The sequence below is a fragment of the Phacochoerus africanus genome, chromosome 2 (assembly GCF_016906955.1).
Source record: "Phacochoerus africanus isolate WHEZ1 chromosome 2, ROS_Pafr_v1, whole genome shotgun sequence".
Taxonomy (NCBI): Eukaryota; Metazoa; Chordata; class Mammalia; order Artiodactyla; family Suidae; genus Phacochoerus; species Phacochoerus africanus.
In genome coordinates, this window is record NC_062545.1 from 142,660,847 (window position 1) to 142,681,873 (window position 21,027).

General features: G+C 43.4%; 1 protein-coding gene across 2 annotated transcripts in view; it reads left to right on the plus strand.

The window, feature by feature from the left end:
- The window catches only part of GABRB3 (gamma-aminobutyric acid type A receptor subunit beta3), a 228,811-nt gene that overhangs the window by 104,519 nt on the left and 103,265 nt on the right, over positions 1-21,027 (plus strand). The gene's annotated exons all lie outside the window — the stretch shown is intronic.

Consider the following 21,027-nt stretch of genomic DNA (forward strand, 5'->3'; position numbering starts at 1 on the left):
GATGTGTTTCAGGTTGCTCCCTGCAGGTCCAGGCTCACACCCCTGTATCCTCTCTACCCTGACAGAGAAGCAGTGACTTTTCCTTTGGTACTGGCTGTGTCTGCAATCCCCACACTCATCTTCTGTGCATCCTACCTGCATGTCCCTCACCACACCTCAGATGCATGGGTCTTTCCTCTTTATTGCTATGCCTTCTCCATAAGCACAAGTGTGCTGTTTCCATCTGCATTGCCCAAGTGCCTTTCAGTGCTCCTGGTCCAGAATGAGTGCTGAGTAAGCACTACTGACTGACCAGGGAGTAGGATAATCTGTGTGGACATCTAGAGGGCTCTTGCATATAGGTGCTCAGAATTAAAAAGAAACTTTAATTTGCTTTGGACCTTAGGTATCATTTTACTCTGCGTTCTACTCAAACATCTATCAGGGTGATGCAAAAAATTATGTGTGTTTGTGTGTGCACATCTGTATGCGTGTGCATGCGTGCACATGCGTGTGTGTGTGTGTGTGTGAGTGTGTGGTAGTTTTCTCCTGAGCATCTCACTGCTTGAGGATTCAGCTGATAATCGGGAACCACATTTCCTTAGTTGTGTTAACCTCAAACTACTCATCTACCTGTTTTTCACCTGCACAAATTGTCAGTGAGGTGGCATTCATCAAAATGCTTTTAGAGTTCCTTATCATTCACGTAGAGATGCCACAAGGGCATTTCATCTTGACATCATAAGAGATGTACACAGTGGGTGTTGCAGGGTCTATCTCACTTTGAAAGTTATGAAAATGAGGCTCGCAAGAGTGGTGACATAATTTATGGCTAGAGAAGGTGGAACTAGACCTGGGACTCAGGTGGTCTCTGTACTGCTTTCCTGAAACTATCCCACAGAATTTGACTGCTGCTTGGAATGTTGCCAGCTGTTTAGAATAGTTCTTACTGTCAAAGCATTTGGGGCAGTTGCCAGTTGATTTCCATTCTAAATTTGGCAACTATTAACTCTGAAATATTCCTCCTCTTTATAGAAGTTGAGAGGAGAGAGCTGGGGAAATTGACTTGGGATTTCAGAACTCCCTCACCATCTGAGATCGGGGCTGTAACTCCAGTGTAGCAAAACTGCTTATTACACATATTCAGTTGCTATGGACATAATCATATGTCTTGTGATCAGCTAGATGTTGGAAGGGGCCTAGCTCCACTCATGTCTTCACGTGTATGTGTTCCCTCCTGAGAGTCGAGTCTCCTGTTCATCGCTGCTCCCAGAACTGTACATTTCAAAAGGTTCTGTCGTCTTTTCCCATAAGGCTGGCAAGACACTTTCAGTGACTGTGCTGCTCACCTGGACGCCCCTTGAACTCAGGCTGATGCCCGTGGCCATGGCATCTTCCTTAAGGGAGCACCCAGGTTATCTCTTGAAGCCTGTGGTGCATTTTTTTGCTGAAGAACCATCCCCTTGACAAACAGGATTCCTTCCTCATTTCCATCTTCTTCTTACCACTCTTCTCTATTCAAACTACCAGATGAAGATGTGGGAAGATGTGGCACTTGAATTAGCTTTGCTAACAAGTTTAAAGATGGTCATCTTTTCATTTCACCATCCTCATGATACGTTAGTTGCTTTTCATCCATTGTAGGCTTCATTTTTTTTCAAAGAGAGGATGAGCCTTAAACAAACTAAAGAGCAGTGGGTCATTTGAAACATGTAAGAGTGGACCCCTCATACCGCTTCTCTAGCAGCCAAATCTCTGGGTTTTGAAAGCGTGATTAAATCCTACCCTCCTCTTCAGAGCAAAGTACAGTGGATGTTAGTTTGGCTAGATGGGAAAATAAGAATATATTCCAGGATCAGTAATGGAATTGCTTGTAGGAACAATTTGATGAGTTTATCATATTTGAACACCTATGACCTGTTCAATCAATTTCAACATCTCTGACCTATTGTACCAAATGGGTATGGCCTATGACTTTCTTTGTTGCTGAATTCTAGTTTTGCGTGTTCCATTTCATTTGGCAGCATAGCAGTCCTGGGAATGTTTCAGATCAAAGCAGCCAGTTTCTATTCAAATGCCAGTCAGTACAGGGAGAAGTCCCAGAGTTAGTTCACAGATGTGTGAGTACCCACACAGGCACCATCTTGCAGTGCAAAGAATATGGGTTTTGGAATAAGACAGACACACAGTGGTTTGAGCATTTATTACTGCTGTATTATAAGTTAATAAAGTTCCCTGAAACTCAGATATCTCTGAAATAGAGGTAACACTCTTTATTCCTCACATCCTTGCTGTGAAAATTTAACAAGATCACCTCTATAAAGTCACTGACGGTGTCTGGGACATATTATGTTCTCATTGATATTCCCTTTTCTGGCCGTTAGCTCACTATATTCGTCTGGGATTTTACTCCCAGTTGGATCTATGGGTAGCTAGCTTGTTACCTGATGTCCGTCCCCAGTTTTTCCCAGACAGGTCTCAATTACTAAACTAGGGTGAGTTAGTAAAGGATTAAAGATGCATGGTCACAATCACTTGGGATTACATTCTGCAGCTGGAATTCAAGTTTGAGAATTATCAGCCACTGACTTGCAGTTTTCCCTAAAATCTTTTGTGAATTAGTGGAGAAAAAGAGGCCACTCACAGTTAGATACTGACAACTCAAAGAGAGGGAATGTTTGGTTAAATAAGGCATTAAATAAGCCTTGCCTGCCTTCAGAAGACAAAAGGTCAACCACAAATGAAGTCCACTCCTGCCCACAGCTAGCTCAGCACTTCTGGTGTGAATTACAATGAAGAGAGAAATTCTTGCTTCCTAAGACTACATTGAAAAAGCTTAAGAATTTACCAAAGGCTCCAAATACCCCCAATAGTGGGTTGTATATTCCTTCTATCTTAATGCAAAAGGGAGGGTGTTGCTTTCTACTGTGGGACCAGAACTCCTAGTTAAGAGTGTCTCTATCAGTGTCTGTAGTATCACACCATGTGCTTAACCCAGGTCACCAGGATCTCAAAATCCAGCAGCGATTCTTTCTGGAAACCCGTGTTCTAGGATATTCAGAGTAAAATTAACGAAGGTTAAGAGTGCATCAGGTATTTAAAGAAGTCTTAAGTTGGCAGCAACATAAATCATGCTTCTGAGGTTTTCTGAGGGATCTTTTATAAGTTCCTCCTTTTGTTCTTACAGATGGTACTTGTCACTTAAGTTTAGGGAGGATGAACTGAGTTTTTCCTCTTGTACTCAAGCCATGACTCAGTTCATGCTTTTGGAGCTGGAAGTGATGGAAGAGATGGACAGCTATCTCCCTTATTTTCTTTTTTTGGCTGTGTCTCCCTGACACGTGGAAGTTCCTGGGCCAGGAATGGAACCCACACCACAGCAGTGACCTGAGCCACTGCAGAAACAACACCAGATCCTTAGCCCACTGCACCACAAGGGAACTCCCTAGCTCCCTAATTTTACAGATGAAGAAGCTGCAGACCAAGTTCATGAGTCACTTAGTGATGGCAGAGTGGAAGCTTGGCTCAAGGCTGTCTCCTGTGCACATTGCCTTGGGAGAGGCAGGCTTCAATAGGCTGCTGTGTTTGATGTCTTCTGAAACATGCATGTCAAAAAGATGAAAGAAAGACACCACAAATGGAAAAATGACTTGCCAAAATATGTCAGTTAGAGGTTTAACGACTAATAGACAAAGAGTGCCATGATAAGAAGAATCCCAAATCTGAAGAGAAATCTTGGCAAAGGGCAAATTTTGTTTCCTCACAGGAGAAGAAACAGGTGATGCAACTTATGTATAATTGGTAAATCAAACTTTGCAAATGAAAACAAAATGGAACTTATTTGGTGTCTGTGAAATAAACCAACTACAAGGGCAGGTGCCTGAGTCCTGAAGCCAGGCTTCACCTACGAGGCTACACAGGCACCCACCCTTAGCGGGTTTCTCTACATGAGCATAAGTGGAAAATGTACATTCTCTTCCAGTGTGTAATCCTACAAAACAGTCGATAGGGTGGAATCTGATCTGTGTGTCTATGAAGGTAGTCATCACCATAGTATTTTTAACACACTGTGGGGGGAAGGTTAGATAAATTGTGATATATCCATATGATGGTTTATGAACATAATAACATGATCTTCAAAGAATTTGGATATAGAAATGCTACCAAATGCAATTTCATGTGCCTGATGCAGAGTGAGGACAAACAAACTAAAATGTCGGAATTTGGAGCAGAGAAAGGTTTATTGCAGGGCCATGCAAGGAGACAGGTGGCTCATGCTCAGAAGACCCAGAACTCCTTGAAAGGTTTCAGGGAAGCATTTTAAAAAGCCAGGTAAGAGAGAGGGGTCACAGGGTGTGTGATCAGCATGTGCACAGTTTCTGATTGGCTGATGGTGAGGTAACAGAGCAGAATCACAGGGGTTCACATTATCCATCCTTAGTCACCTGTTGGTCTGGGGACTGTGTGCTTAAGATCATCAGGTAGTTAATTTTTTCCATTTGATGGTGGATTTAGCATCTATAAAACAACTCAGGAAATGTGCATCAGATACTATTATCTGGGTACTTCAGAAAGGAACTACTACAGAGGTTATGAGGGAAGAGCCTGCCCAAGGAAGGCCCCAGAGGGTCCTGCTTGGCTATAGAAAGATGTTCAAAATGCAGTTTTACATGAAACAAAGCACACAGTACAAAATTCAATATAAGCATGACCCCAGTTATAGTAAATTAATCCATGTGGATAGCATAAAAATGTAAAACAGTTTTCCCAAATAGTAACAGTGGTTATCTCAAGAAAGCAGGGGTTTTGTCTTCTTAATTTTTTCACATTCTACAATCAATATGAATTGTTTTTATAACCATAAATAATAATGCACTCATGTAAAAATGATTTACAAAGGTAAATTGAAATTAAACCCATTCTTAGAGTATATTGATTTTTCATAAATTTAAAAATGTTGGAGGAGTTCCCTGGTGGCTCAGTGGGTTAAGAACCTGGTGTTGTCACTGTAGCAGCTTGGGTCACTGCTGTGGCATGGGTTTGATCCCTGGCCCGGGAACTTCCAGATGCTGTGGGCACACCAGGTGGGGAAATGTTGGAGTTATCAAACCCTTTGTATTTGTTTACGATGCATCCTCTACAGGTCACATGAAACGGCTCCTTCCTACCTCATGATGGTATTAATACAAGATGTTCTCTGTATCTGGGATCTATTGTTTGAACATGCAAGAACTTTCTTAGTTCTAATAAATGTTATAGTCATGATCAGAGTGAGTACATTTCCAAGATGCTTCCCCAATTTTCCCTAATCCTTGAAAAGAGGAACTTATCTAAATATTCAGATATCACAGTTTGTTCCTTCTTGGCTTCCACTTCTTATCCAAAAAAAAAAAAAAAAAAGCTGATGATGACTAACATTTGTTCAGTGCACCCAGAGCCTTACATATATGGTTTTATTTAGTCCTCTTGTGATCCTATTTTAGAGCTGAGGAATGGCAGGCACAAGAGCTTTACTCTTCATGCTGTCTCTTCCCTTCTTTCATGCTTCATGCCATTCATTTTTAAGTTTCTGTATCCTGGACCCAGAATAAATAAGTGGGGAAAATATTTACCCTCCCTTTAGGATCCAGCTCAATGGTCTAGGAAATTGTGAAGCTGCGTGCCTTGGGTTTTCAGTCCATCTATAGGAGATGATTAAGGGATTTTATCTAGGGTAATGTTCACCTTTTTATTGCCAAAAAAGGCTTTTGGCTTCTGTTTATGTTTTCATAAATACATTTGTATTTTAATGTGTTTTTATTAGATATAAATTTATATTTTTATGGGATTATGGGGATATCTATTTCTATGGCATCACACGGTGAACATTCTGGTGACTTTCCTCTGGTTGTTATGGATCATTTTCTTTGTTTCTGGGAAGGTACCACCCTTGAGAGCAGTAACACCATGTGTAAGAATTATTTCCATTTATAATCCACTTGCCGTTATCTCCTACGGCTATTAAGAGTGGACTCTAATCACTAACATTTCTTGAGTTGGGAACACCGCAAAAGAGGATTTTTCAATAGCATTTTTGTATAGTTGTGAATATATGTCCATGTTTTCACAAGTCAGTACATGCTCTGATTTTTATCAACAGTAGCTGAATGCAGAGGGCCAACAGTCATCCTGATGTTAAAGGAACTATTTTAATTTACTTCTGAAGACAGATCCTCTGACAGTTCACGTCTTCCCTTGCATCATCATACAAAAGCAGGATACAGATGTTAGGAAAATTAAATGAAGTGCAAAGTCCAATTTGCTGTATATAATTAAGTGCACTGATTTTAGAAAAATATGTTCACATTGTGGCCAGAGCTGCTCCAGGTCTTTGCTGAAAACCCACCAGGCCCCCATCTTTAGCAGAAGCGAACATAAGTCTTAATTTAAAAGGTCCAGGAGTTCCCTGGTAGCAACTTCTCCATGTTGCAGGTATGGCAAGAAAAAAAAAAAGTTAAACAGTCCAGAGATAAGAAAGGAAGCTACAAACCAAAAAAAAAACAAAAAAAACAAAAACAAAGCCAGGTGGAACCAGCTGGGACCAAGGTGGAGATGAATCTAACTTCCCACAGATCTTTGAGTTTCATTATATGCTTATTTTACTACATTAGCATATTAAATGATAGGCCTGCTGGTGGCTCTGGCCAGGACATTAAGGACGAAAGCAGAATAAAAAGGGGGTGGTACCCCACACCCTCAGAAAAAGCCCTGCCCTTCCTCTGTAGACTAATGCACACACCTCCCCGTCATCAACCTCAATCTTCTAGCTTTTGTCTTTACTCTTTAAAATTAAATCCCTCTTGCCTCCGTAGGCAAGAAGTTGATCTGTGAACCAAGTTCCTGCTTCTCCATTCCTTGGCCAATGAATAAAGCTTGTGTTGTGTCAATCTCAGCTTCAGTTTCATTATTCTGCTGTTCAAAAGGGAAAAAGAACACCCCCCCCCCCCAGGGGTAGAGAGGAAGGTCCCTAGGACTTAATTTAGTAATAGTGTAACTCATCCATTGGAGAGGTGGTAGGGGGACCAGTTACCCATAGCACAGCTTTTGGTTTTCAAGTTGGAACCCATCTCTTTATTTATTAGTTTTGTTGTGGCTGCACCTTCCTCATCAAATGTCCCAAAAATAGGCAGGGCCTCCTTACAGAACTGATTTATGTGTAGACAGAGCTGCCGGGGAAGGTGTTAAGTCCACTGGAACCTTTGCTTCTGCAGATTTACTTTGTGACCTTACACAGCTTTGAAATTCACTCCTTTGTGATAAGATGTGCTATAGTCATTTAAAATGCAAATTATCAGAGCTGGATAACAGAATGCACTTTCAAGGTATTGCCTCAAGGGTCCAGGTAGATTGGGGAGAAGCCAGAGCCTAGAAGGCTGGGAGTTGGGAGAGGAAAACTAAGGCCAAGAAAAGTGACTGGCAGGGCCTCAGAAAGTGAGCCTGGGTGGGGGTGGGGGTGTCTAGCCTCTGAACCTGAGAGTGGCTGCTCTGGGCTGGGGAAGGGGGACAGGCCTAGGCCCTTGCCCTGTAGGTGGGCCTGCTCAAGGTCAAATCCCTATCTGCAGCATTGGGGGCAGGGCTCCCAGTGAGCACCTGACAGAAAGAAGCAAGTGAATGAATGCCTCTAGGATAAAATGGTGAGGTGATGAAAAAGAAAATAAAAGTGGTTCTAGAGAAAAGCATGTATAAGGAACAAGTGACAGTTTTCACACTTGGATCTGATATATCAGGTATATATATTTGGCTTGTCTCAAGCCCTCTGGCTCTCTCCTGGGATTTCGAAGCTCCTTTGCTGGATATCAAGTTGTAAGCAGATTTGCCAGGCTTTGCTGACATATCCTGCATGCTCACTGTGATCGCCTGAGACAGGTTTCCTCTGGAGTGCCAGCCCTCTCCGATGGTGGTGTGGCTTTGTTGGAAGGACCCAGGGCTGGGGCCCAAATAGCGGTCTACCCAGAAGGTGTGTGGCGGGGGCCTCAGTTTCCCCATCCTGCAAAATGAGTGCACTAAGACTAATTATAGTTTTGTAGCTGTTACTGAAATATAATTGATCATTTTGTTAGGGGGCCGTTGACTAAAACTGCCCACTTTGGCCAGGCACTATAACAACCACTTGCCCAAGTTGTCTCACAACAGGAGGCCCTGATAAGGAACAGGGTACTTCCCTGAGGACCAACCAGAAGAATTTGGGAGGGGCCCATAGGAGAGAGGAGACATCTAACCTCCCAGAGTCCTTGGTGTTCGAATCCATCTTGGCTGAGAGGTGTGTGCGCCACCAGGAAGGACAGAAGAAGTAAGGGCTGGGCAAGACGACTGGCCAGAGACAAACTGGAAGTTAACCCCCTTCCCATCAAACTGGAGACTGTGAGCCCAGTGACAGATCAGTTCTCCTGGGTTCCCTTACCCTGCTCTTCTCTGCCCTGGCGCCTCTTCCCAATACAGTCTTTTGCTTTGTCAACATGTGTGTCTCCTCAGACATTTCCGAGTGTTAGACAAGAGCTCATTCTGAGGCTCCAGAAGGGGTCCCCTTCCTCTAACAATTTCAAATGTTCCAATTGTTGTTGCATCAGGAGTTGTCTAGAAAATACCAGATACTATATAGAAAAGGAAAAGAGTGCTCATGCTGTTTTGTTTTTGTTTTTCCTTTTATCCCCTGTAAAGGCCTTTTGGGATTTTGATATTGTCAGAGCCAGTACTAGTGCAATACGAGTCAGCATGTTTTAGAGCAATTTTGCTAAGTTATACTTGCCTGGAGGATGTTAGTTTTTAAGTGGAATGATCATTATTTGCTTTTAACCTGCATGTTCTAATTGGGCATCCTGGATATGATTGCTCTTTGAGAACTTTGATTCTCAAAGGATTTTAAATGACTCAGTAATTTTCCTATAAATTGCTGAAGCAAAGGATCTTTTTGTTCGGAAGGTCCTCATCTTTGATAAATAGAAAATGCTTATTAACTATCAAACAATTGTTCTGTTGAATAAAACTTTGAGAAGGTGTACTATTGCCTCCCATTGTTGAAGTTAGTCAAATTATTATTCTTTGGGGAAATAAAGAAAGGGATGAAATAATTCCTTGTTATGTTTGACAGTCTCTGTTACATGAACACATGATAAAATATTGTTTGTTTGACAATGCCTTCATATTTTCTTGGTAGGTGAATTTCAAAAGTGTTTGTTCCCCTCAGCATGGACTTTTGCACAATATCCCAGACTCTGGTGAGGAAAAATAATAGGACCAAATAATACCTGAACATGAATCTCATGTATTTGAGCATTGGAAGTTGCTGGTGTGAGATCGCAATACATAGTATAAGGGGGAAAAATTCTTTCTCTGTTTTGGAGATATTGTCTGGGACCCTGCAAATGAGCCTGGCCAGTGACAGATTAGCAAGAGAAAAAGCAGTAGAAGTGCATTCATGCATGTATACTTTTGAGTAGCTCAAAAGGGTGGTTGGAATTTGGGCTTATATAGCATCTTAATGAGAGAACAATATTCATAGAGAAAAACGTTTTTGCATTAGATTAGATTTCATTTTCAGAAAGGCAGCATTGAGTTTTTCTAACAGTTTACGTAATCAAGGAGTTTCCCAAAAATGTTAATTGAGAAATTCCACCTTCATCTGCAAAAGTCAGGCTATGCTGTTAAATCCAGCCAAGACTGTTAAGTATACACATGTTAAGTCTGCTGAAAAAGGTTAAGGGGAAGGGTTGCTAGGTGTGGCAAGCTGGGGAAAGTAATGGTTGGTAAGGCTTAGCAGGGTTGCTTGTGTAGGTGCTTTTCTTGGTGCCATCTCATCTCCTACGATAAGGTTGGAGCTCTTTCTGGTACTGAATGTGGGTAAGGTGGACACCTTCACAAAGTACCCTGTGTTCTGTTTTCTAGTAAATAGGGCAAGAGCAGAGAGCTCTTCTTGTGTCTGCTTTTTCTTAGTTGCCTTCAGCTCACAATAATCCCTGTATCAGGTGGGCACGTATTGAGTGGCTTGCTCTGAACTCCTTCACTAGATGATTGTAGGTCAGTACAGGGGCAGGACCACCCCCAGGTCCAGGAAGGGTTACAAGAACAGACTGGGTGATGCTGGCCCGGGCAGGAGGACACAGGCGCAGGGGAATGTGCCCTGGGGAGAAGATTGGAGCTTTGAGCTCAGCTTTGTCCCCCTTATAGTCTTGGTTTCCTTTAGGAAAGCGAAAGCTCCTGAACACTGAGGCCAGCCCACAGATGGGGCCTGCCTGCCCTACCATCTGAATTGTGGGAGATCCTTGGAGAGAATATACAAGCCCCAGGACTCTGACAGTTCTCGGCGGCACTGAGGGCATAGCTTCAGCTGGATTTTAAGTCTCTCGAATTCTCCTTTCTTCTGCTCTTTCCTCAGTTTCTTCCGAACTTCATTCCTTCCCCACTTGCAAAGCCTAACTTTCACCATCAGCTTCAAATTCAGAGCCACGAGCCTCTCTTCCTGGTCCCCACTGTCCCCCAGCCCCCTGACAGCCCTTTTCTCTTTTCCTTGGGGGTGACCATCTGACTGTGTAAACTCCCGTGTCCTTGCTGTGGCTTCCCTAAGGTCACATGACTGGCCTGACCTACTGTGTCTGCCACCGCCCTGCTCTCACTCAGCCTCATTGACTTTTTTTCTTTCATTTTTAAAAGTTTCATTGATGTAGAGTTGATTTACAATGTTGTGGTAATTTCTGCTGTATAACAAAGCAATTCAGTGATGCATATACACACATCCATTCTTTTTCAGCTTATTTTCCTGTATAGGTTATCATAGAATATTGGGTAGAGATCTCTGTGCTATACAGCAGTCCCCGTTGGGCAATTATTCCATATACCACAGTGTGCATGTGCCAACCCTCAACCCCCAGTCCATCCCTTCTCGCAACATGTCCCCATAAATTTTTTTGCCAAAGTCTGTGGGTCCATTTCTGTTCTGCAATTTTGTATCCCCCCAACCCCATTTTAAAAAAAATTCCACATATAAGTGATATCATACCCTTGTCTTGTTGACTGGCCCTGTGAGTCTGATTCTGTGCCTTCCCAGGATCCTTACCTGTTCTCATCTCCCTGCCTGGAATGTTCCCCTCTCGCACCACCTGAGGGCCCATCATCAGGTCACTCTGGTCTGTCCTTGATAGGTCTCCTTTTCAGAGTTTTTCTGTCCTCTCCACCAAGAATAGCATTCTTCTGCACCATTACTCTCTCCTCCTTCAATCCACTTGATTTTACTTGAAAGCACCTGGCCTACCTTTTAGTTCTTATTTGTTTTTCATTGTTTGTATGCCCCTAACAGGGACCTTCACTGTTCTGGGTCTTACCACAGTGGCCCGTCAATGGGAAGTCTCCATAGCTGGTAGCTAAATGAATTAAAGTCAGTCTCCTCTGCATTATGTGTCATTGCTTTTCTTTAAAAATTGCATTTGTACCTTCTTAGTTCTGTCTGGTACTCCTGGGTGTCAGTAATCACTTTCCTTTTCACCATTTTGCTGCCTTTCCCTCACTCAGGCTCCACAAGGCTGAGCAAGGCTGAGCAAGTAAGTGGCTTGCAGACAGGCATTGGTTCAGTGTCCTCTATTGTTTTGTGGTTTACACAGTCCAGCCGGACTATCTCCCCATCCCTGTTTCTGTTATGGCCAAGCTCCAGAGCACATTTCTGTGACTCCACCACTGATGCAGGGCCAAATCATCCAATTCCCTCCCTCCCTCAGGAGTTTTCAGTTCCTGAAATGCCACTTCACCAGCATTCCCACCCCATTGCGGAATTTTGCAGACATATTTCCATGCTAACTCCTTTGCAGTACTTGTTTCTTGATTCATGCATCGGGAACAAGCAGCTAATAAGCCTGGGATGAAAGTTGGGATCGGAGGGACTTTTTGTTTTTTTTTCTTTTTACGGCAACACCTGCAGCATATGGAAGTTCCTGGGCTAGGGGTTGAATCAGAACTGCAGCTGCAGATCTGCACCACAGCTACAGCAACACCAAACCCTTAAGCTACTGAGCAAGGCCAGGGATCAAACCCACATCCTCAATGACACTATGTTGGGTTCTTAACCTGCTGAGCCACAGTGGGAAATCCTGGAGAGGCTTTCCATTGTCCTCAAGGAAGGGATCGTTTGAGATGGAGCTCTGTGGAGGATGCTCTCGGAAGTGATGGAGGAGCCCTGGCTGCCTTTGGGGTCCAAGGAGCTGGAGGAGCTCAGCAAGTCTTGATGGGAGTGGGCACGGGGTGGGTACTTAGGGCCGTCCAAGGGCCCTGTCAAACTGTGGCTTTAGAAACCCTACTCCACAGGCCCTGGTCCAGTGGGCTTAGGTCCAGGCACAGGCATTGCATTTTTATCATGGAAAAAGGACACCTTAGACATTATGTAGACAAGCCACCTGGCCTCAGGGACCATACTCTTCTTTCACAAAATATCCTAAGGGGAGGAGTCCCATTGGGCGGGTTGCTTACCTGAGGACTGTTGAACTGGATTTATCAGATGTTATCAGCAAAGATGATTTTATAGAGTCAGAGAGTATACTCTGCTTTTTGAGACTAGAAGGAGGGAATTCCATGTGTGATGTATGCTTTCTATATCTAGATATGGGATAGGTGCTTTCCAAAGAGTGGCAGGATGATCGTAAATATAAAACACCTTATAGGGAGAAGACTAGAAGGCTACATACTGTTTACAGTAACCGTTGAGTAACCAGTCAGACCAGGGTGAAGCCCCTGGTGTGTTGGGGTGGAGGTTGTTCTGTCTGTTCACTCCTTGTGGTCCAGGCATCTGTGCTTCCTATGTTAATCGTGGTCAGGGAATCAGGTTGCCATGGTGTTTAACTGCAGAGCTTCTATCATTTTTAAAGGCAGTTCCTTTCCCCAAGTCCCATGATAATGTGAGAGGTTATGAAACATTTTGTAGAAAACTGCATGAAGTCATAATGTGAATTTTTGGAAAAAAATGTTTGTAAAATAGGGCTCTTACTGGTCACTAATATTATAAATGGAAGAATTAGTGGAAGTATTAAGTTTTCTATCCTTTTCTCACTCTCTTGGCAGTAAATATGTCTATATCTATATAATCTATTCTATATATATTTTGCATATAGGTACATTTGCACACTATTTCATGTACACGCTCTGATATGTCAATGGAGAAAAAGCAGTTCCTCTGCTCTCTGCAGCTGCTTATGTTAAAATTGTCTCTAGCATTTCTGATCCAAACATAAATTATGTGTTTCAGGAGTTCCCTGGTGGCTCAGCAGATGAAAGTTCTGGTGTTATCACTGCTGAGGCTCGGGTCACTGTGGAGATGCTGGTTTGACCCCTGGCCTGGGAACTTTTACATGCCACAGCCATGGCCCCCTCAAAAATGTTTCTTCCACATGTACTGTGTAAGATACAAAATTCATTAAAGTGCCATCTCCCCCCAGGTATGATAACCACACTTATGAATGGGCTCCCCCATGTGACATCAGCATGGCCAGGGATGGTGGTAGGACATGTACTCTTCCCTACCAGATCCCTGGTCATGGCAAATGATGGCAGTCCTGCATTGGCCACACCTAACCCTCTCCAGCCTGGAAGGTGGAGGAGCCAGGAACTGGTGGCTGCAGCATGATGCCTAGTTGGGGGAGAGCGCCGACTGCATCTTTGCATGGAAGGGTCTGAGTGTGTTTACAGGTAGAGGGAGAGAGGTCAGCAGAGCAGAGGTGCGGAAGCTTCCAGGAGTAGTAGGGGTGGTTTCCCTGTCTCCATGTCTTCTTTTAGTGATGCCTGCTTCTCCATTGTACCCCACTCCCCTGCCGGATGTGGAGGTGGACAGTGTGTGGAAGACCCAATGTCTTCTGTAGGTTCAGTCCCCACATTGTTACACTCTTCCTCTTCAACCTTCATCTGCTCTGTCAAAACACTCAGCTGTCCTTCAGGGCTCAGCATAAACCCACTTCAGTAGGCTTACTCTGAGCCCCAATCTCCACAAGCCAGTGTCACCCTCACTCAGAGCACTTTTCCCTTCCTGTCTTGTCATGTAATTATGTGTGTCCTCTGCCCAAGGGCGCCTTGACAACGGAGCCACTGAATTGGTGTTTACTTCAAAATCCAGCTTTCTGCCTCTTCTCTGGAGTATTCTGAACTTTCCATGTCTACATTGGTTTTGTCTTTTTCTGATCTTTCAAAACCCATTAAATTTTTTTTTTTTATCCCTAGGACTTATTTATTTTATAACTGGAAATTTTCACCTTCCGATCCCCTTCACCAATTTCATCTCCTCTCCCCCCAGCCCCTGGCAGTCACCCATCTGTTCTCTGTGTCTGTGAGCTTTTTTAGTTTAGTTTAGTTTTGTTTTAGATTCCACATATAAGTGAGATCATGCAGTATTTGTCTTTCTGTGTCTGACTTATTTCACTCAGCCTAAAGCCTTCAAGGTTTATCCATGTTGTCACAAATGGCAAGGTTTCATTCTTCTTTATGGCTGAAAAAAATTCCATATATATCACACTTCTTTATCTAGTTATCCATCAATGGACACTTAGATGGTTTCTATGCCTCAGCTACTGTAAATTCTTCTGTGCCATCCCCATGGGGATGCAGATTGTTTTTGAGTTACTATTTTCATTTTCATTTTTTTTTTGTCTTTTTGCTATTTCTTGGGCCGCTCTCGAGGCATATGGAGGTTCCCAGGCTAGGGGTCAGATTGGAGCTGTAGCCTCCGGCCTACACCAGAGCTACAGCAACGTGGGATCCGAGCTGCGTCTGCAACCTACGCCATAGCTCACGGCAATGCTGGATCGTTAACCCACTGAGCAAGGGCAGGGATCGAACCTGCAACCTCATGGTTCCTAGTCGGATTCATTAACCACTGCGCCATGATGGGAACTCCTGTTTTCATTTTCTTTAGATAAACACCCACAAGCTGTTTTGAGTTTGATTTCTGCTTCTTCTCTGGAGCTTTCTGAACTCCCCATCCCCACGCTGTTTTTGTCATTTCCTGACCCTTCAAAACTTATTAAAAAAAATAAGGAATTGCTTCCCTCTTCAGCGCTGAGCCTAGTCTGTCTTCAGTATTTCAGATGTCTAAGACTCTCACTCCATGAACTTGTGAGCTCAAAGATGGATGGATGGATGGTCAGCCAATGGTAGCCCTCAATACATGCTTATTCAAAGAATGTCTTCCGGGATTATTTTATTCATGGGTGTATGTCTAAGTGTTCCAGAAAGGATAGTAAGCAACCTCCAGAACCAGATAGTTTACTTCTTAAATATCCTTTCAAGAACCCTCTATCATGCCAGATTAAATGGTTAGAAAATAATCAACTATGGCAGAAACCTAGGAAATGTTAGAATCTGTGTCTGTGTGTATTACTAGTGATAGTTATGTTGAAAAGGGATTGGTGTGTAAAGTGATTTTCTATGAAGTGGTTCTCATACTTAGGAGAGGCAGGGACACATGTTTGAGGCAATAAAGGTCCACATGGTTCTGCTCAAATAAGTTACTCTGAGATTTCACAAGGAAGCTAAGGAACCAAACAGAGCCATCCTCTGCGATTTACACAGCCTAAGGGATTCCACAGAGCTCCTGAGATTTGTGTTGCTGTTTAAATAGTGCAGTAAGGATTCTGTTTGGAACTTTTTATTTATAAAGGGAACATGCTTTGGAACAACCATTGCTTACTGAAAAAAGTGTATCCCTTTTTCCTAGTTCTATTTTGAAGTGTTTATCTAGGTTGTGTGCATGTGTAAATATATATATTCAAAATAGATTTTGCTTCATTCATTCAGCCCTGTATTTTAAGTGACAGAACACTTGACTTTAAATTCATTATTTTGGGAGTGCCTGTTGTGGCTCAGTGGATTATGGACCCAAATAGTATCCATGAGGATGTGAGTTCGATCCCTGGTTAAGGATCCGGCATTGCTGTGAGCCGTGGCGTAGATCACAGACATGGCTTGGATCCCGTGTTGCTGTGGCTGTGGCATAGGCTGGCAGCTGCAGCTCTGATTCGACCCCTAGTCTAGGAACTTCCATATGCCGTAGGTGCAGCCCTAAAAATAAAAAAAAAAATCATTATTTTTTATGCATTAGCAGACCCTTTAATCTCCTCTGACTTCCCTCATAGTAATATCTGAGTATCGATTTCAGACTGAAAGCAATGAGGCGTCTTCTGGGTTTGTAGTGCTGCCTCATAGAGGATTTTTAAAAATGCACAAAAATATTTTAGTCTATAATGACTAGATGAACAATATTATATGAAAATCTCATAAAATACTGTGTGCACTGTGACTCGGCAGTCTTATTTTTTTGCATATAGATGGGGAACCTATTTAGTGTTTAAGAAATTGAAGTGATCTGCTTTCATTTATATAGAATCAGAAAAATATATTTGTAATTTCATAATTTTTGTCTCCCCTCCCCCCAAACATTTCCGCTCTGGGGTTTTGCGCAGCAGATAAGCTATTTGGGGTCCTGACCGATATGTTTCTTCTGCTGTCTGTATCCCACAAAGCTTGACATGAGGATCTGACAGAGCTGAACAAGGATGGAGGTTACAGTAAAAAGCACTGCTATAGTTACACAGATGAACAGTTTTACACTTGGAAAAAACCATGGGAAGGAGTCAACAGGCAGGGAGCTTTGGTGCCTTCATTATGGAAGCAGGAAAGATGGGCAGGTGCACAGGGAACCCCTATCTTGGCGGATGCCTCACGTTCTCCTGAGCAGGTGCAGGATGAAGAGAGGGATCTGGCCATACCCTCCACCTTACCCTGGCCCTGGTCAGCACGTGCCCAGGTTTAGCATCCTCTTGATGGAGCCTATGTCTCTTTCAATTCCCTGGTAATTCCATTCACAGAAGTTGTGTGGCATCCATACCCAAACCAGAGGAAGGTGTGTGTTCTTCTCTGTGGGCCCTGGCAGGGGTGGTGGTAGGCATGGTGCACCTCCAGGACAGCCAGCTTGGGATGCTGGCTGGGGGACCCAGAGCAGGGGCAGGAAGCCCAAGAGGCAGGGCACCTGGGGAAGACCTGGAAGCCAGTTTGCAGGCCACTCTACTCCCAAGTGACATCATCCTCCATGCAGGATGGGAACCAGCAGCTGGAGAAGGCCAGTAGCCAGTCTCCATGAGGCTCCTGAGGGGTCCCCCAGGGATTTCAAGCCACTGGGTCCCAGAGGAGGGAGGCCAAGTCAGGACTCACCAACTCCAGATACACATGCCCACTGACTGCCCAGGAGAATGGTGACAGGGCATGTGAGCCTTGCCAGTTGAATTTCTAGTTGGGCCAGCAAGGAGGCTGAACTGCCACCAGTCCTTCCAAGACACCATGGGCTCTGCCTCTCCCTGGTTCTCAATATTTGATGGTATGATGCAAATCACATCAATTGTAGGAGGTCAATGCTGAGATTCCAGAATAGATCGGATACGTGCTTCTGGCTGGAGCCCCATGCGAGGAGACCACGACATGCTCCCCTCCTGAGACACCACCAGCTGCTGCCTCCTTCTTTCTGCCACAGAGAGGAAAAAACCACCCCATTGTATGCTGACAACTCGAAGCCAGAAAGCTGATGAACCTCAAATCATCCTTGGGACTAACTCATTAATTCCCTCTTAAGTTTGTATATGAAAGTCAGAGAACTAAAATGATAATCCTTAGTTATTGTATATTGAGTGTGGTGGCAAACACATCCAAATCTATGGATTGTTTGTATTCATTTCTTTAGGAGGATTACTTAAGAAAGGGTATTGCCAAATATTTTTGCATTATTAGTTATTTTTTACATAGGAATAGGTAAGGATTGAAAAGTTATTTCTTTTTTAAAAAATAAATGTCCACAGCCTACTGATGTAAGAAAATTCATATCTTTAGACCAAATAAATTAGAGGGCATTTGGTCACTTAAGTATTTATTTATTTTTTTTTTATTTGGCCGTGCCCATGGCATGTGGAAGTTCCTAGGCCAGGGATCAAACCTGCCCCACAACCTGCGTCACAGCTGTGCCCATGCAGGATCCTTAATCCACTGTGCCACAAGGGAATTTCTGAAAACAATTATTTCCAAAACAAAAAGAAAACTGAGAATGGCTGTGTTTGCGCTACATCCAGATTAACCGAGTCATGATTTCAAAGATTATTATACCATTCCAAGTTCCAGGGATAGTGTAAATATCCAGCCTGTGTAAATTAGCAGGTAATAAATGAATGACCAGACAAAGTAGGCCAGGTTATTTCAGACCATTAACATTTAAATAGTGTTTTTTTTTTTCTTTCTTTTTTCTTTATCTTTTTGGCCACCCCAGGGCAAATGGAGTTCCCAGGCCAGGAGTCAGATCTGAGCCACACATGCGACCTACACAGCAGCTAAGGTAACACTGGACCCTTAACCCACTGTGCTGGACTGGGAATCAAACCTGGTTCTTCACGTTCCAGAGATGCCACCAATCCCGTTGTGCCACAGGAACTCCTAAATAGTATGTTTGTCTGAAGTAAAATAGGTGCTTGTGGAAGTGTGATTATCAACGTGTCTGTTTGCATGGAGTGTGTGAAGGAATGGGGCAGACCAGGCAGGCCTCTCATGGCTCTTCTCTCTTGGTGATGCTTAATTTCCTCTAAACAGGGTAGCTTCCATACCTCGAGATATAGGACTTGATTGTATAAAGTGCCTTTTTCTTGTTCATCTATCATATATACGTGAGCAATAAAATGAGTGCAGTGAGGGCTGATGTGTGCCTACCAGGATGAATTAATGAGTCAGTCACTTGGTGAGAAACTTGGATCAACCAAGAGGCAGTCGGGATTGAGGAAAAGTATAAAACTGTGCCCATAGGTACTTACATTTTATATATAGTGATCGAACAGTGCAGAAACAGCATGGATGTAGTCTGGGCAGGAACAAGATGGCTATCCCCTCAGGTTCTGGGATATTAGGGGCAAGACGTGACACAGTCCCTTTGTGAAACACTGACTCAATCAACCTCACAGGCGATAATGGGAATCAGATCAGGTGGAAAATAGAAAAGTATTTGTAGAAAACACAGAATCTGCTAAAAATAGGAAGAACATAATTAAATTATGATGATTGTAGCTAGAGACGAGCTGGAGTAATGGAGATAAGATTCTATCTGAAATGACCAAATCTTTTTGTATGCCTTGTTACCTCAAAAAACAAAAAATATGGCATGTAAGACTATATATATATACACACACACAAGTATATGTACATTTATATGTATATATATTTATTTTTTTGGATTTTTAGGGCTGCACCTGTGGCATATGGAAATTCCCAGGCTAGAGGTCAAATTGGAGCTGCATCTTCTGGCCTGTGCCACAGCCACAGCAATGCAGGATTTGAGCCCCATTTGCAACCTGTATATATGTATGTATATTTTTAAATTTTTTATTTTTTTTACAGACACACCTGCACCATATGGAAATTCTTGGGCCAGGGATGAAATTGTAGCTGTAGTTGCAAACCTACACCACAGCCATGGCAATAGCAGATTTTTAATCCACTGAGCCAGGCAAGGGATCAAACCTACATCCTCATGGACACTATGTCAGGTATTTAACCCACTGAGCCACAACGGGAACTCCTAAGACAGTAAATAAAGTCAAGACACTAGACTTCAGACAGTAAAAGGCTGTGATCCCATGAGATGAGAGCACAGGAGAGAGCCCTCTCATTGCCCCAGCTCATGGTCTTGTGAGCCAGCAGAGTGAGATGCAGGGACAGGAGCCCAGGCAGAGCCTGGAGGCAGAGTGGGCAGTATTCCTGAGTGGAGGAGGCAGAACTGAGAGACTGAGGTGGCTAGAGTTCATCAAACATGGTACCAGCAGGGAGAAAACCCCGGAAATGTATATAGGGTCCCCCTGAAGCTTTCAGCAGAGTGTTCAGGCCAGGACATGTATATGAGGAAACTGCCTGAGGCTAGAGGAGGAACAACCCAAAGGGAGCCTCCCAGCTCACTTAGGGCTGGGGGCTGCCTGTTCCTCAGCCAGGCTGGAAGCTTCATGACTTGTGGGGGTATCAGGAACAGTACCCCAGTACAGTCTTAACTGGTTGGCCACAGAGTGAGCCTAGCTGTGGTCTCATTTACTTAATTATAAAAGCCAGATCCAGAAGGATCAAACTTTTGGCAAATAACTAGACCCATTCCAGAACAAAGCTCAGGAATATTTATAGGAAAGCAAAAATGGCAGCTCCCTGGTGCTCAGTGGGGTAAGGCTCTGGTGCTCTCACTGCTGTGGCTTGGGTCACTGCTACGGCATGTGTTTAATACCTGGCCTGGGAACTTCCACATGCTACATGTACAGACCAAAAAAAAAAAAAAAAAGAAAAAAAAAAAACAAAACAAAAAAACAAAAAAAAAACAAAAACAAAAACAGAAAAAAAGTAAAATTTGTAATGTCTGCAATCCAATCAACTTACTAGTCAGAAACCTGAAAATAGGAACCATAATAAGGAAACGGATCCATCAAAATCGAGACAGAAGTTAGAATTAGCAAACAAGTGCAAGCACATTAAAACAGTTATTTTAGGACTTCTAGTTCTTTCTTTTTTTTTTTTTAATGGCTGCACCCACAGAATATGGAAGTTCCTAGGCTAGAGATCGAATCTAGGAGTTGAACACCACAGCTGCAACAATGCTGGATCCTTTAACCCACTGCACCAGGCCCAATTGAACCTGCATCTCCACGGTGTCCCAAGCTGCTGCAATTGGATTCTTAACCCACTGTGCCGTGGTGGGAACTCCTAGGACTTCTAGTTCTGACCCATTCCTCTCAGGTTCTATCATAGCTAAATATCCCCATATAATACAACAGACCCACCTAGAAAGCTCTGAAAGAGGCTGGGCTTCTAGAGACCATCAGCAAAACAGAACAAAGGTGTGGGGCTAGAGGCCACTCTGCTGCTCAGTCCTCCCTCCCCTCAGGCTTCAGTGGGAGCCCCTTGGTGAGCTGAGCTTCCATGTCAGCGCTATCACAATAAAGCAGAGTGGGGAGCCCCCTGCTTTCCCTGTAACTGGTGTTACTG